The sequence below is a fragment of the Zingiber officinale genome, chromosome 11B, assembly GCF_018446385.1.
Source record: "Zingiber officinale cultivar Zhangliang chromosome 11B, Zo_v1.1, whole genome shotgun sequence".
NCBI lineage: Eukaryota > Viridiplantae > Streptophyta > Magnoliopsida > Zingiberales > Zingiberaceae > Zingiber > Zingiber officinale.
Genome location: NC_056007.1, coordinates 27,549,725 through 27,566,848, shown reverse-complemented (window position 1 = coordinate 27,566,848; position 17,124 = coordinate 27,549,725). Strand labels below are relative to the sequence as shown.

Sequence of the window (17,124 nt, the reverse complement as noted above, 5' to 3'; positions counted from 1 at the left end):
TAAGAATATTTTTGACCACTATTCAGTGACTTTCACCTGGATCTGACTGGTATCTGCTCGTCATGCTCAAAGCATACGAGACGTCAGGACGAGTACATAACATGGCATACATGATAGATCCTATGGCTGAGGCATAAGGGATCTGATCCATGCGGTCTCTCTCCTCCCTAAAAGAGGGACCTTGAGTCTTCGAAAGACTCACACCATGTGACATCGGCAGAAATCCCTTCTTGGAGTTCTGCATGGCAAACCGAAGGAGTACCTTGTCAATGTATGTACTCTGACTTAGGCCAAGCAATCTCTTAGATCTATCTCTATAGATCTGTATGCCTAGAATGCGGGATGCCTCACCTAAGTCCTTCATTGAGAAACAAGTCCCTAGCCAAGTCTTGATAGACTGTAGCAAAGGGATGTCTTTCCCAATGAGTAGTATGTCATCCACATACAATATGAGGAAGACAACTATATTCCCTACAACCTTCTTGTAGACACAAGGTTCATCTTCATTCTTGATGAAACCAAACTGTTTAATTGTATCATCGAATCGAAGATTCCAGCTCCGAGAAGCTTGCTTTAGTCCATAAATGGACCTATGCAGCTTGCATACTCTGCTAGTATGCTGTGGATCTACAAAACCCTCAGGTTGTGTCATGTACACATCCTCGAGCAGGTTTTCATTCAGAAACGTGGTTTTGACATCCATCTACCATATCTCATAGTCATGGTATGCTGCAATAGCAAGCATGATCCGAATGGACTTAAACATCGCTACTGGAGAAAAGGTTTCATCATAGTCAATACCATGAATTTGCTTGAAACCTTTAGCTACCAAGTGAACCTTATAAATAAGTCCATCCATGTCAGTCTTTCTCTTAAAGACCCACTTACACCCTATTGGTTTTACCCCTTCAGGTGGATCAACCAAAGTCCATACTTGGTTAGTGTACATGGATTCCATCTCGGATCTCATGGCCTCTAGCCATTTCTCGGAATCTGGTCTCGTCACAGCTTCCTAATAGGTGGTAGGCTCATCCTCTATGAGCACAACGTCATCATGGTCAGACAAGAGAAATGAGTATCTCTCAGGCTGACGATGTACCCTATCAGACCTGCGAAGAGGTATGTCTACTTGAACTGGTTGTTGTTCCTTAACTCTTTGTGGAACAACATCATCCACAACACTTTGTGGTTCCAGTTCAACTTCCATCGAGGCTTCAGTGCTATGGTCCGCATCTTGAACTTCTTCAAGATTGAACGTACTCCCACTAGTCTTTCTAGAAACAAAGTCCCTTTCTAGAAAGACCCCAGTCTTTGCTACAACTACCTTGTGCTGAATGGGAATGTAGAAGTAATATCTCTTAGTTTCCTTGGGATATCCAATAAAGTAGCACTTGTCGGATTTGGGTCCCAGTTTGTCCAAGACTTGACGTCGTATGTAAGACTCACAACCCCAAATCCTCATAAAAGATACTTGGACATCTATCCCAGTCCATATCCTATATAGTGTCTTTATCACGGCCTTGGATGGAACTCGGTTGAGTATAAAAGCTGACGTATCTAGAGCATAGCCCCAAAGGAATGTAGGAAGATCTGTGTGACTCATCATAGATCGTACCATATCTAATAGGGTACGATTCCTCCTTTCGGATACATCATTCCACTGTGGTGTTCCAGGAGGAGTGAGTTGGGATAGAATCCCACACTCAGCTAGATAGTCACGAAACTCATGGCTAAGGTATTCTCCACCTCGATCTGATCGAAGTATCTTAATACTCTTGCCAAGCTGGTTCTGTACTTCATTCTTGAATTCTTTGAACTTTTCAAAGGATTCAGACTTATGTGTCATCAAGTACACATAACCATATCTACTGAAGTCATCAGTAAATGTGATGAAGTACCTATAACCGCCTCTAGCAGCGACATTGAAAAGGTCACATACATCACTATGTATAAGTCCTAACAAATCAGTCGCTTTTTCGCTGTGCCCAATAAAGGGAGTCTTGGTCATCTTGCCTGGTAGGCATGACTCACATGTCTCATAAGATTCAAAATCAAATGAGTCCAACAAACCATCCTTATGGAGATGGGATAAGCGCTTGTCATTTATATGACTTAAGCGACAGTGCTAGAGATAGGTTTGATTCAAGTCATTTGACTTGAACCTCTTGGTATTTATGTTATAGATAGGGCTTTCAAGGTCTAGAATGTAGAGTCCGTTCATCAGAGGTGCACTACAATAGAACATATCTTTTAAATAAACAGAACAACATTTGTCCTTAATTATAAAAGAGAAACCTTTCTTGTCCAAACAAGAAACTGAAATTATGTTCTTAGTTAAAGCAGACACATAACAATAATCATCCAACTCTAGTACAAGCCCAGAGGGCAGAGATAAAAAATAAGTCCCTACAGCAACAACAGCAACCCGTGCTCCATTGCCTACGCGTAGGTCCACCTCGCCCTTTGCCAATGCCCTGCTATTTCTCAACGCCTGCACATTAGTACAAATGTGAGAAGCACATCCGGTATCTAATACCCATGATGAAGAAATAGATAGATTGACTTCTATAACATATATACCTGAAGTAGAAGTCTCACTTCGCTTCTTCTTAAGATCTTTCAGGTACACCTTGCAGTTCCTCTTCCAGTGCCCGGTCTGACCGCAGTGGAAGCAGGTAGCATCCTTGGTGACCCCTCCTTTAGGCTTCAGTGCCTTGCCTTTGCCCTTGGCTTGGGACTTTCCTTTGCCTTTGGGCTTCCCTTGCCCTTGTGTTTCTGAACCATCAGAACAGAGTGGGGCTTAACCTTCATAAGGTTCAGCTCAGCAGTTCTTAACATGCTAAGCATCTTGGGAAGTGACTTGTCAATTTCGTTCATGTTATAGTTTAGAATGAATTGACTATAGCTATCCGGCAAGGATTGCAAGATCAGGTCAGTGGCCAACTCTTGGCCAAGCGGGAATCCCAACCTCTGTAGGTTTTCTATGTACCCAATCATTTTGAGTACATATGGGCCTGCGGGAGCCCCATCTGACATCTTGCACTGAAATAGTGCCCTTGAGATATCAAATCTCTCATGCCTCGCTTGTCCTTGATATAGTTGGCGAAGATGTTCAACCATATCATAAGTGCCCATTAACTCGTGTTGCTTCTGAAGATCAAAGTTCATGGTTGTGAGCATAAGACAGGACACATCTAATGCGTCATCTTGATGCTTCTTATAAGCATCTTTGTCAGCTTGCGTGGCATTGGCAGGAGGAGCCTCCGGAATGGGCTGCACCAGAATGTACAGTTTACATTCCTGGGTGAGAACTATTCTCAAATTCCTGTACCAGTCCATGAAATTTGCTCCGTTGAGCTTGTCCTTGTCAAGGACAGAACGCAGAGAGAAGGTGTTCGTGTTTGACGTCATGGTTATCTACAACAGAAAAATGCAGAAAATAAATATCATATTCTTTTAAATCATTTAATTAGACCTTTAACTAAATGATGCTTCCACTGAATTCTATATTCAAGTGGAACAAGATCCACATCATACTAACCCTTGAGTTAGCTTTGGATAATATGCCCAAGACTTAGTATGATCGGTAGGTAACGATTTACCAATTACATCTCTATGCAACTCTTGTTTATAGGATCATTATCCGCAGTTATATTAAAACTTGAGTTAGTTTTGGCTAATACACCCAAGAATTAATATAAATGTGATTTATGTCCTATCTTTCCAACCGTTGGAAGAATGCCTACAGTTAAACTCGATTTAACTAGTTGTACTCAATCAAATTGAGTCTCTACTCACCCATGCGTTGATAGGCGGGACCAAGATTGTCCCTCCGTACCCTACCAAAATAATATGTGTTGCTCTGCTTTGGCAGATTCAACAACACATGTGATTGAGGTAGTGATAGGTATCACGACACGGTAGGCATTTGAGTTGACGTGATTGAGATCTAATCTAATCGAGAGGGTGCATCTTGTACACGATTTTGATCTAATCTAATCGTTAGGCACTAATTAATTACTAATTATGCATCACATACACACAAGCAATTAATTAAATTATTTGTGATTAGTCATGACCCTACTACGATCTTCTCAAGCCAATGAGAAGATCGAATGGTCAACCTAGGGTCAACAGCTTCTCAAGCTCCTCCCTTTGACCACCTTGTGTTGTTCGCGCCCTCCTCGTAACTCCGTCTCGAGTGTGTTGGTGCGGGATGCATCCGATGATCGAACCTCAGTTTTGATAATGGCAAAGGGATTTAAAGTTAAGATTCCTTGTTATCTAACAAGTTCATGGAGCTTGCAGGAAAGTCCTAACTGTGGTTAGGCAGGTGAAAAATCCTAGGGGGTGGTAACCCTAGGTCCTAGGGGGTGGTAACCCTAGGTAAAGAAAAGTCCTAGCTGCGGTTAGGTAAAGGGAAAACCCTAGGGGGTGGTAACCCTATGTGGAAAGTCTTGGTAGGTCGATGGCTTCAGGCAAGAGTCCTAGGGGGTGGCAACCCTAGGTGGAAAGTCCTGGTGTCGCGAACCAGGTGAAAGACTGGACTAGCCAGGAAGCGGATGTCCAGCAGAAAGTCCGGAAGCGTCGAGTGCTGAGCAAAAGTCGAGTCGATCTGGAGGATCGTACTGGCAATAGGTAAATCTCCTGAGTGGAGTAGGTGAGGGCGCGTTCCCCGTAGAGGGAATAGTAGGCGTCGGATCGACCAAGGGTTTCCGGTCGAAAATCCAAAGTCAGACCCGGACAGTCCGGAGACTGTCATATCATTCCATTTTTCATATTTATATTATTATTTTGTGCTAACTTTGTGCTGCAGGGTATTTTTAGGATTAATATATCTTGCAGGGACCAAAGTACAAAAATGACCTCGGTTGAACAGTGCCGAGGCACCTCCATGGAGCTTGGAGGCGCCTCGGGTGCGAACCAGAAGAAACCAGCGCAGCACAGTCCAAGGCACCTTGGAAGAGGTTTAAGGCGCCTTAGACCAGCAGGATGGAGGCGCCTTCGGGTGCATGAAGGCGCCTTCAGATGGGATAAGCACAGAATGGTCAGTGCTCATCTGCACGGTGGACTCAGAGCTGTGGAGGCACCGTCGGAGGCTTTCAAGGCGCCTTAAGCTTACTATAAAAGCAGCACTCGATGTCCAGCTTGTAACAACAACAACTTCCAGGCTTCCTTTCTTCAACGTACTGCTAACAAGATCATTCCGAGGTGCTGTTACGACATACCGACGACCCGGAACATCAGTTTCGATTCTGTTATTGTCAGTATAATTTGTTTTGGTGCTTAAAATTATAAATCTCTTATTGTACTTTTAACGAACTTATAGTTGTTGCCCACCGGAAGCGATCAAGGATCACGGGCCTTCGAGTAGGAGTCGTCACAGGCTCCGAACGAAGTAAATCCTTCGTGTCCTTTTTTATTTACTTTCCGCTGCGTTATTTCTGAACGAGTTTTTACGATTCCGATAATCGAACGGAATAGCCGCGAGTGCTATTCACTCCCCCTCTAGCGCGTCTCGATCCAACAATTGGTATCAGAGCGGGGTCGCGTTGATCTAGTGCAACCACCAATCACGCATTTTTTTCGTGGTCATTTTCTGATTTTTCGGAGTCATATTAGAATTAGCTAATTAGTTATTTTCTAATTTTTTTTTCGAATCAGTTTTGCTCAAAGTCGGTGCAACATCGCTCGAGTTTGTATTTATTATTATACTTCCCGCACTACTAATCCAAGACCCAGTCTTGGAACAGATCTTCTTGTTTTTCTATTTTGCATGTTACAAATGGCTCAACAAGAGGGTTACAGCACTGTTCGTCCCCCACTTTTCTCCGGATAAGACTTCGGGTATTGGAAGGGGTGAATGGAGACATATTTGAAGATCCAGTTCGACACCTGGATGATAATCAAGACGGGACTGTGACTACCAACCGACGAAGACGGCAAGCCTACATCTTGCGAGGACTGGGATCCAGCCCTAATCAAGAAGGTAGAAGCCGACGCCAGAGCGACCTACACCCTCCAGTGTGGGCTGACCAAGGAGGAGCTCAACAGAGCTGGTCCATTCTCTACGGCAAAGGAGCTATGGGAGAAATTAATCGAACTCCACGAGGGCACCTCGGAAACTAAGGTAAGTAAGCGTGACTTATTATTTAATAAACTGTACAATCTAAAAATGCAGGAAGGAGAGACGGCAAGTTCGCTCCACACACGGATTCAAGACATCCTCAACTCTCTTCATGCGATTGGGCAGAAAGTCGAGAATCGGGACGTCATAAGGTACGCTCTAAACTCATTTCCGAGGAGTACATTGTGGGCATCAATGGTAGATGCCTACAAAGTGTCCAAGGACTTGTCTTGTTTAAAATTAGATGAGTTATTTTCTGAGTTTGAACTTCATGAGCAGACTAATGCACAACCAACCAAGAAGGGGGTTGCTTTGGTTGCAGGTACCAATCGAACACGCGAACCGAGATTACGACGAAGAATTGAACCGGAGTCAGAAGATGAAATCGACTCAGACGATGAAGATGACAAAGCTATTTCCGATCTAGTAAGGCGCGTACAAAAGAGACTCAAACTAAAAAAGATGACTCGAACGAACATGAAGGACAAGAGTGGAGTCACCTGCTACGGCTGTAACCAGAAGGGGCACTACAAGCCGGACTGCCCAAATCAGAAGCAACGAAGGAGGAAGGCGTTGAAAGCAACCTGGTCCGAGTCATCAGACAAATCCGAATCGGATGAAGAAGAGCAAGAGAGCCTTCTCGCTCTACCAGTAATAGCACATGTTGTTGAAACTGAGTCCGAGTTCGAGTCTGATTCAGAAACTAAGAGCGAGTCGGAAACTGAGTCCGAGCGAAGCCACGGATCCGCATCCGTTTCCGAAGGATCGAATCCCACTGTAAGTGCCTTACTTGCTGAAACTCAATTAGATGATTTGCAAAAGTTAATTCCTTACTTACTTAGGAAATTGGCTAAATCCAATGTTCGGGTCAAGTCACTCCAAAAGGAGGTAACAGCCCTTAAGGAAGTGACGGACTCGAGTTCTTTAACTGAGCCTATTTGAATTGGAAGTTCAACTCAAGTCCAACAACTTGAGGAAGAAAATTCCAATTTGAAAACTCAAATTAAAGAACTCAAGGACACGTTGGAACGGTTCACTATGGGTTCCAAGAATTTGGATCTGATTCTTGGAAAACAGCGAGCCGTTTACAACAAAGCCGGACTTGGATTTATGACCAAAACAAAATATAAATCATATCTATCTTTAGTAAATAGAAATAATAAAATCATTGTTCAAGCATGGGACCCCAAGTCAAACTTGGTCAATCAAGTTGGACTTGGACTATATTGGGTCCCCAAGGATCAGATACACTACCTCGATAGACCATATCGAGGCTATGATCCCGGGGGAGCAAAGAGAAAAATAATATTAATAAATCGAACATAATTCAATTAAAAATTCAAAATTAAATTAAAATTCAAAATTCAAATTATAAATTCAAAATTCAAAATTAAATTAAAATTCAAAAATTCAAAATTAAATTAAAATTCAAAATTCAAATTCAAATTCAAAATTCGAAATTAAATTAAAATTAAAATTCTAAATTCGAAATTAAATTAAAACTAAAAATTCAAAATTAAATTAAAATTTAAAAATTCAAAATTCAAAATTCAAATTACAAATTCAAAATTCGAAATTAAATTAAAATTCAAAAATTCAAAATTCAAATTACAAATTCAAAAATTCGAAATTAAATTAAAATTCAAAATTCAAATTACAAATTCAAAATTCGAAATTAAATTAAAATTCAAAAAATTCAAATTGCAAATTCAAAATTAAATTAAAATTCAAAAATTCAAAATTCAAATTACAAATTCAAAAATTCTAAATTAAATTAAAACTCAAAAATTCAAAATTCAAATTACAAATTAAAAATTCTAAATTTCAAATTCTAAATTCGAAATTAAATTAAAATTCAAAAATACAAATTCAAAATTCAAAATTAAATTAAAATTCAAAAATTCAAAATTCAAAAATACAAATTCAAAATTTGAAATTAAATTAAAATTCAAAATTCAAATTACAAATTCAAAAATTTGAAATTAAATTAAAATTCAAAAATTCAAAATTCAAATTACAAATTCAAAATTTGAAATTAAATTAAAATTCAAAAATTCAAATTCTAAATTCAAAATTAAATTAAATTTCAAAAATTCAAAACTCAAATTACAAATTCAAAATTCGAAATTAAATTAAAATTCAAAAATTCAAATTCAAAATTCAAAATTAAATTAAAATTCAAAAATTCAAATTCTAAATTCGAAATTAAATTAAAACTAAAAATTTAAAATTAAATTAAAAATTAAAAATTCAAAATTCGAAATGAAAAATTCTAAATTCAAATTTAAAGTAAAATTCAACTTATAGAAGGAGGATCCAGAATAGTTGGCTCCCCCAATTAAACTACCCGACTGGGTAACCGAACTTAATCTACCCGACAGGGTAATCAAACTTTACCTACCTGGCCGGGTAAATAGGGTTAGAATAAAAAGGGCTAGGTTTAACTTGACTCACAGTACTGGTGAAGTTTTTGGATGATAGTACGTTGGGGAAGCTTGGGCATCGCATGTCTAGGAAGATATGGTTTCGACCTGATACATTTGGCCAAGTGGAACTGACCGAAGCTACCCTTAAATGGATCCTAACTAGTTAGACCAATGTTTAGTATTAAGTTCAATGGGTAGGACTATTTGGAAAACCTCGAAGGCATGGTTACTTTAATGAGTTCCTTGTGACTCACCATAACCCAGAAGTTTATCCAAAGAATGCTTACTTGTTAAACCCAAAACTAAACCTGAATCTAACACAAAGTTAAATCAAACCCTTAAATTGAACCTCAATTCATCTCACAAAAATTATAGGATTCCCTGATTGAAAACTTAGATCGGGTGAGATGACTAAGGAATTTAAAATACAAATTCTATAATCAATTAATCAATTTTAAAAAATATTTTAAAAATATTTTAAAAATCCTTTAAAAAAACCCTTTTAAAAAATTCTTTTTTTTTAAAAAAAAAATCTTTAAAACTTAATTTCAAAATTCCTTTAAAAATCCTTTAAAAATTATTTGAATTTATTTTTTAAAAATTATTCAAAATCATTTTAAAAATTCATCTGAAAATTATTTTAAATATTTGAAAATCATTTGGAAATCATCTTAAAAATCGTTTGAAAAAACATTTTAAATATTCAAAATCATTATCTACAAAATTATAGTTTTTCAAATTATAATCAAATTTCAAGTTATTAAAATTTTAATTCTTTACAAATTATAATTTCAAACTTAATTAATTGAAAATCTTCAAAACTTTAAATGTTTAGTCTTTTGAAACTCTAACTTACTTCAATTATCAACTGCAAAGACAACCCCATCTCACGTTCACTCATATGCTAAACATGCTTGTTAATCTAGAATGAGTGAGATGGAAAATTAGGAAAATAATTTTTTAACCTCTCATGCTTGAACTCCTGAAATCAAAAATTTATTAAGGCATTAATTAAGGGGGAGTGATTTTGAGTCGGTTTTAAAATTAGTTTTTCTTTAAAAATTTTGACTTGATCTCAAAATTAAAAACTATTTTTGGCATATCTTCGAAAATTCAAGTTATTTTTAACTTAGCTTTAAAATTAAAATTATTTATGACTTGACTTTTAAATTATAACTCCTCTAGAAGCTAAAGTATTTAAAAAAAAAAAAAATTAGCTAAGTGTCTCTCAAAGCAATTGGTTTCAAATGCTAAGTTTTGCTGAAAATGCTAAGTATTTTTCAAAGCATTCTCAAAATTTCATCAAAACAATTTTTTTTAAAAAGTAAGTCTTTTTAAGGTTAAATACTTAACAAAACTATTATCTTCATAAGTTTAGCTAAGTCTTTGATAAAAGTATTTTAAAAGTAAAAATCTTAGCTAACCTAAGTCTTGATCAAATTTTTTTTAAACTCCCTCTTTAAAAACTAAGAATTTAATTTGCTAAGTTACTTTTTAAAAACAAAATAACTTTATCTCAGCTAAAAGTATCTCTCAAACTAAAGGAAGAATTTTGCTTTCAAAATTTATGATGACATTTTTTATTTCACCTAGCTAAAAGTCTTACAAGAAAAACTAAGTGTTTATCAAAAGTATGCTTAACCCTCTATTCTTCTCTTTGAAAATTAAGCTAAGGCCTAGATTTTTTTCACTCTCTTGGGTATTTTGATATATAGCAAAGGGGGAGAGTAGGAAGAAATTCAAAGAAAATCAAAATTAAAATTCAAAGGAAATTAAAAAGAAATTTTTATTTTGAATGTGCCTATGCTTTATTTATGCATGTGCTTATTTATGCTTATCTTTATTGCATTTTTTACTTAACTTTGAATTTCGATTGTCATGATAAAAAAGGGGGAGACTGTTGGTGCGGGAAGCATCCGACGATCGAACCTCAGTTTTGATAATGGCAAAGAGATTCAAAGTTAAGATTCCTTGTTATCTAACAAGTTCATGGAGCTTGCAGGAAAGTCCTAACTGTGGTTAGGCGGGTGAAAAATCCTAGGGGGTGGTAACCCTAGGTCCTAGGGGGTGGTAATCCTAGGTAGAGAAAAGTCCTAGCTGCGGTTAGGCAAAGGGAAAACCCTAGGGGGTGGTAATCCTAGGTCATAGGAGGTAGTAACCCTATGCGGAAAGTCTTGGCAGGTCGATAGCTTCAGGCAAGAGTCCTAGGGGTGGTAACCCTAGGTGGAAAGTCCTGGTGTCGCAAACCAGGTGAAAGACTGGACTAGCCGGGAAGCGGATGTCCAGCAGAAAGTCCGGAAGCGTCGAGTGCTGAGCAAAAGTCCAGTCAATTTGGAGGATCGTACTGACAACAAGTAAATCTCCTGAGTGGAGTAGGTGAGGGCGCGTTCCCCGTAGAGGGAATAGTAGGCGTCGAGTCAACCTAGGGTTTTCGGTCGGAAATTCGAAGTCAGACCCGGATAGTCCGGAGACGGTCTTATCATTCCATTTTTCATATTTATATTATTATTTTGTGCTAACTTTGTGCTGCAGGATATTTTTAGGATTAACATATCTTGCAGGGACCAAAGTGCAAAAATGGCCTCGGCTGAACAGTGCCGAGGCGCCTCCATGGAGCTTGGAGGCGCCTCGGGTGCGAACCAGAAGAAACCAACGCAACACAGTCTAAGGCGCCTTGGAAGAGGTTTAAGGCACCTTAGACCAGTAGGATGGAGGCGCCTTCGGGTGCATGAAGGCGCCTTCAGATGGGATAAGCGCAGAATGGTCAGCGCTCATCTGCACGGTGGACTCGGAGCTGTGGAGGCGCCTTCGGAGGCTTTCAAGGTGCCTTGAGCTTACTATAAAAGCAGCACTCGACGTCCAGCTTGTAACAACAACAACTTCCAGGCTTCCTTTCTTCAACGTGTTGCTAACAAGATCATTCTGAGGTACTGTTACGACATACCGACGACCTGGAACATCAGTTTCAGTTCTGTTATTGTCAGTATAATTTGTTTTGGTGCTTACAATTGTAAATCTCTTATTGTACTTTTAACGAACTTATAGTTGTTGCCCACCGGAAGCGATCAAGGATCGCGGGCCTTCGAGTAGGAGTCGTCACAGGCTCCGAACGAAGTAAATCCTTCGTGTCCTTTTTTATTTACTTTTCATTGCGTTATTTCTGAACGATTTTTTACGATTCCGATAATCGAACGGAATAGCCGCAAGCGCTATTCACCCCCTATAGCGCGTCTCCATCCAACAGAGTGGACCTTCCACGGCTCCAATTTTGTACATTACAATTTTCAAACTCAAGTTACATTCGAGTCTAAACTAATTTACAACAAGAATATAAAAATAGAGAAAGACACGACGCGCAGGTTGCGAATCAAATATACAACACACACATCACATGACGGCACGCAGGTCATATTATGAATTACAACACATTTCCAATCAGATTGGGTCTTTTTGGGCCATGACTATCACAAAATAATACATAATTCTAAACTATGTATTTTTTTTTATAATTTTCTATAATTTTTACTACAATTTTTACAATTTTTATGAGTAAAATTCTTGGCGGTTCCGTTTAGCGCGTTTTCGGGTGCAATCGCGGAACGAATCCCCTTGCGGGGCCAGGGGCAGCGCCCCTACCCGCGATCTAACCATCACGAGTGTTCCTTATCAATCCTACAGTGCCTTAGCCCGTTGTCCCAAAAAGATTTGGGGCGAAACTTTGCCGTTTCGGAAAAATCTTCTCGGTAGTCGAAGCCTACAAGTGTCGAAACACTTGTGCTTCGCTTCTACGAGAAAAATACCCATAAAAATTATAAAAATATGAAATTTATAGAATATTACATAACTGTAATTTTTCATAAAAATACAAAATAAACTCATACAAGACTTCGCACGTGGCTCTGATACCACTGTTGGGAATTTCGGGGCGCAAAAACCGCTTTTCCGCGTTGCGGAAACCCTGAACCCCAAGCCATCGGATCCGTGCGAAGTAAAATAAAACAAAAAATTTTACGAGTACGAGTTTCTTACATCTAGATCTACATTAGGAGAAGATCTTTACCCTTGGTGCGAAGCCCTTCGCGTATCCCGCTCTTCCAAGTGATGCCGGATCTTGAGGTTGTCAACTGTACAACCCTCTAGAAGTATCTACACGAACAAATAGGTGGAGAAACCTAACACAAAGGTGTGCTAGCACCTTGGTAAGGTTCGGCCAAGAGAGGAGAGGGAGAGCAAGAAGAGGGAGCAAGGAAGAAGATGAGTTGAATGAGCCTTGAATGAAAAATGAATTCCATTCATCACAATAAGTGGCCGGCCACTATTATAACCTCCTCTCATTTAATGTGGCCATTAAAATGAGGAGGAGATTTGTAACCTCCATGAGGTGGCACACACATGTTCTAAACATGATGATGTGTAACACCATTATTGGCCACTTAATGCCAACTCATAAATGATGTGGCATAAAGTCAAGTCAAACTTGACTTTTCCTCTTCCTCTCAAGTCAAGTCAAACTTGACATTATAACTCCCATGGTTGATCTAATCCAACCATTTGATTCAAGCAATTTAATATAATGAATCTAATTCATTTAATTAAATTGATTCAATGAGTCATAATCTAAATTAGACTCATTGAACACATGAATCAACTTGAGTCCAACTCAATTAGTACAATTTGGATTACTCTTAATCCAATTTGGTTCAATACATGAACCTAATCCTCTTGATTCATTATATGAACCTAATCTCCATCTAATTGCCCTTAGTGTGTGACCCTATAGGTTCTTGTAACGTTGGCAATGCCCCTAAACCCATTTATGAGCATAAGTAATGAGCGGTATCTAGCAACACATCATTACTACCCAAGTTACAAGAATGTTGAGATCCAACATCACCTTGTGACTACTAATTGTGACTCCTCACAATATATGACATTGTCCTTCTATCCTAGACATTTAGATTGATCAATGTGAGGCATAGACCGTGTCATCCTCTAATCAATCTAAATCTTGAACTCCAAGTAGACTCACTCAATCAAATGAGCTCAATATCTCATATTGACTCATTTGGGCACGGCCATGCACTTCGTGGTCTCACTCTATCAAGAATATCGATGTCACTCCCATCATATAGGAGGGATAGATCTCATCTATATCACTCACATCCCTCCGCATAATTTGTTACATACCCAGTAATCGCCTTTATAGTCCACCCAGTTACGGCTGACGTTTGAGGAAACCAAAGTACATAACTCCTTATGTAGGGATCCATGGTGACTTCAGGTCCAAGGACTAGTAGTCATACTAATAGCCACATGAGAAAATATATAACACTCATATAATGATCCATGATACTTTCTCATGGCGGGTCATTCAGTATACATTCTCCAATGCATACCCATATGTCAACTTGATATCTCCATATCCATGACTTGTGAGATCAAGTCATCGAGTTGACCTACATGCTAGTCTTATTGCATTAACATTGTCCCTGAATGTTAACACTCGACTATGAATGATTAAGAGTAGTGTTCCCTATATCATCTCACTATCGATTCAACCAATCGATTGATATAGGTAAGAACCTTCTACTCAAGGACGCTATTATACTTAGTTTATTTAGCACCAATACAAGTAAGCATAATAACCAAAAACCAAATGCCTTTATATATAAGAAATATGATACAATGAGTCCATACAACAATCATCAAATGATTGGCTCTAGGGCTCTAACTAACAGTTTCATGATAACAGATAATTATGAACAAAAAGCATTAAACAAAGAACAATATAAACCTGATATGGAGAATTTTCTTTTGATTCGAAATCCACTTATATAAGACCTTACATAGATATCCTGCAAGTTTATAAAAAAAACATAATTCAATTGTTTAGGAGTTAAGACGTTATTCGTATAATTAAAATAGTAGTAAAATAAAGTTTCAAAAAAAAAGATAACACTAAAGTCAACCTCATCAAACTGGATCATTTTTTTTTTAAACGAGTGATCATTTTTTTTCAAACTCTCTACCTTCTTTAATATATCCTCATTCCATTTTTTATTTTAAAATCTTTAATGTCAACCATAAGTTCACTTTATCACATGGATTGACCAAGCATTTTTTATTCAGTTTGATTATGTTAATATATAATGAATTATTATTAAGGTAGATTAGTGTTTTATTATCTATTTATATTTCTTTTGTTTTTTTAATCTAAGTTTTTTTTGTTAATACAATTTCTTAGTCTCCTTTTATGACTATATCTTTTTCTCCTTCGCTTTGTATTACTTCCTGTACTCTATTTACATTCTTTATTTTATTAACACTAAAGTCAACCTTCACTAAAATAAAGTTATTTGAGCCATTTGCCCTAATTACCAATTCCTAACCTCACCAAACTGGGTTGTCATTTGTTTGTTAATGAACCACACTCCTACAATAGACATCTTTTTTTGATGCAAAATTGTGCACTCTTTATTCAGCAAATTAATGTATTGTTTGTTTTTTTATTAAGATTCTATACCATTGTTCTCATTGTTATATTTAATTGTTAAAATTGGTCCTATAGGAGCATAACTGCACAAGCTCTATCTTTAATTCAAAGTTGTACAGTTTAATCGAAACAGAAGATATCAAAATAGAAAGCAAAGATCAGTGAGAGCAACTTTGATCTTTTAGGGTTTGGCAAAGATGATAACCTTTTAGGGTTTACAGAAGCGTGAAGTAACAAGGCATGCCTTTGAGAGAGCCAGAGAGACTCATCGCCGTCGCAGAGAGAGAGGGAAGGCGCTGTGAAGAGGGCTTCGTCGCTTAGGCACCTTTGAGAGAGTCAGAGAGGGCTTGTAGTTGTCATAGCGAGAGAGGGAAGGTGCGGCGAGGAGGGCTTCAGTGATCGCAAGGGCACGGCAAGGAGAATCGACGCTTCAGATCGCTGGCGACTAGCGTTCGGCGAAAGCGGCGAGGGTTTTGACGAGGGATGGAGAAAAACGTTTATAAAAAATAAGTTAAGAGAAAAAAAACATTAAGAGATATATATCTATAACATTTATAAATAAAAAATTAGGTAAGGGAAAAAACGTTAAGAGATATGTATCTAATATCTATAACGTGCATATAAAATGGGCCCCTAAAACTTTTTGGGCCTCGGCAGGTGCCCTGGTAGCCCTGACCCAGGGCCGACTCTGGCTTTAATCTCCAGTGCAACACTAAGCATAGTAGTTTACGCTGGATTTCTTCTTTATTTGAACTTGATTGATCCCTTCATTGAAATCTTCATGTTTCACCTGAATGTAGATTAACATTAGATGCCCATTGTTGTTTGCTTGGAAAGACTGTATCAACCACAATATGAGGTGTATTTAACAACTTTTTAACTATCTATATTCCAATTAAACCCAATCAAAAAGGAATATCAAAATGCAACTACTAGAGAACATGATTCTATCATAATGTTGTTCAAGCAACAGAGCAAATTGAAGCACCAGCCTTCGGGTTCGTCAAGCCTAGTGATTTTCAAGGGCCAACCTCCGGAAACTCAACAATCATCAAACAAAATAATACCCAAATTCAACTGTTATTACAAATAGTTGAGAGCTTAAAGGAGATCCAAAGAGACCTTAGAGTCATCAAGAACCAGGCGAAAGACGAGACTCAGGTAAAAACTATATGTGAAGATATTATTGAAAAACTAAGAACATTTCTCTAGGGCCAACAGAAAGGCCGAAAGAACCCAGAGGCAAGGTGAGAGTCTTTAAAGACCCCTATACGATCTTAAAGGAAGAACAGGAAAAATTAAAGGCATAATGACCTCAAGAACCCTCGTCGAACAACCAAATATAACAACAACGCCCCTATTTGAAGACCAAATTAGAGAATATCGGCGTAACCAAATGAGACTCAATAATGCTTAGCAAGCCGCCAGGAGGTTGGGCAGAAGACTAACTGGGGGATCTGCACCAACACATACCCTCGAGCAACAAATTGATCCCCAGGTACAGCTATGTCTCTCTATGCAGAAAAGAGCCTCTGTTGCCCCTGCAGAGGTTCTATATCACTCCTGAAGAGATGATGTACACCATTGGGTCTATATTCATAGATCTGAGGCAGCTATATTGGTTACAGAAGGCCACCAGGCAAACAGGACGTTTGTCCAAGAAGAAAGCTTTCTCTAACTTCAGAGGAGCAGGATGCAGTATATCCAACTAGGTGTACTGCAAGTTCGAATACAGACCCTGCACCGACAAGAAGAGGGAAATATAGCCCTAATAGTATTTCATGACAACCGATGGGAAGGAGATCAAGCCATCCTTGCATCCATGGAAGTTGACCTAACCAGAGGAAGTCAACTCGTCTATGTAATTCCCAATATAATGCTAACAGTTGGTGACATTTTTCGAAATATTCAGGTAACCATCCTCACCAGGGGATATGAGCAGTGGCGGCATGGTGAGGCAAATTTGATAATTACAAGGGGGCTTGTAGGAAACTATCCAACACCCCTAATGTCAGATTCGCTTATGAAATACAAGGAGTCATCGACTATTTAGCCAACCATGGGGTCAATGCACTAAT

General features: G+C 38.3%; 1 pseudogene; it reads right to left on the bottom strand.

The window, feature by feature from the left end:
• Positions 1 to 15,758: 15,758 nt before the first annotated feature.
• Positions 15,759 to 17,124, bottom strand: part of LOC122033846 — a 121,357-nt pseudogene continuing 119,991 nt past the window's right edge.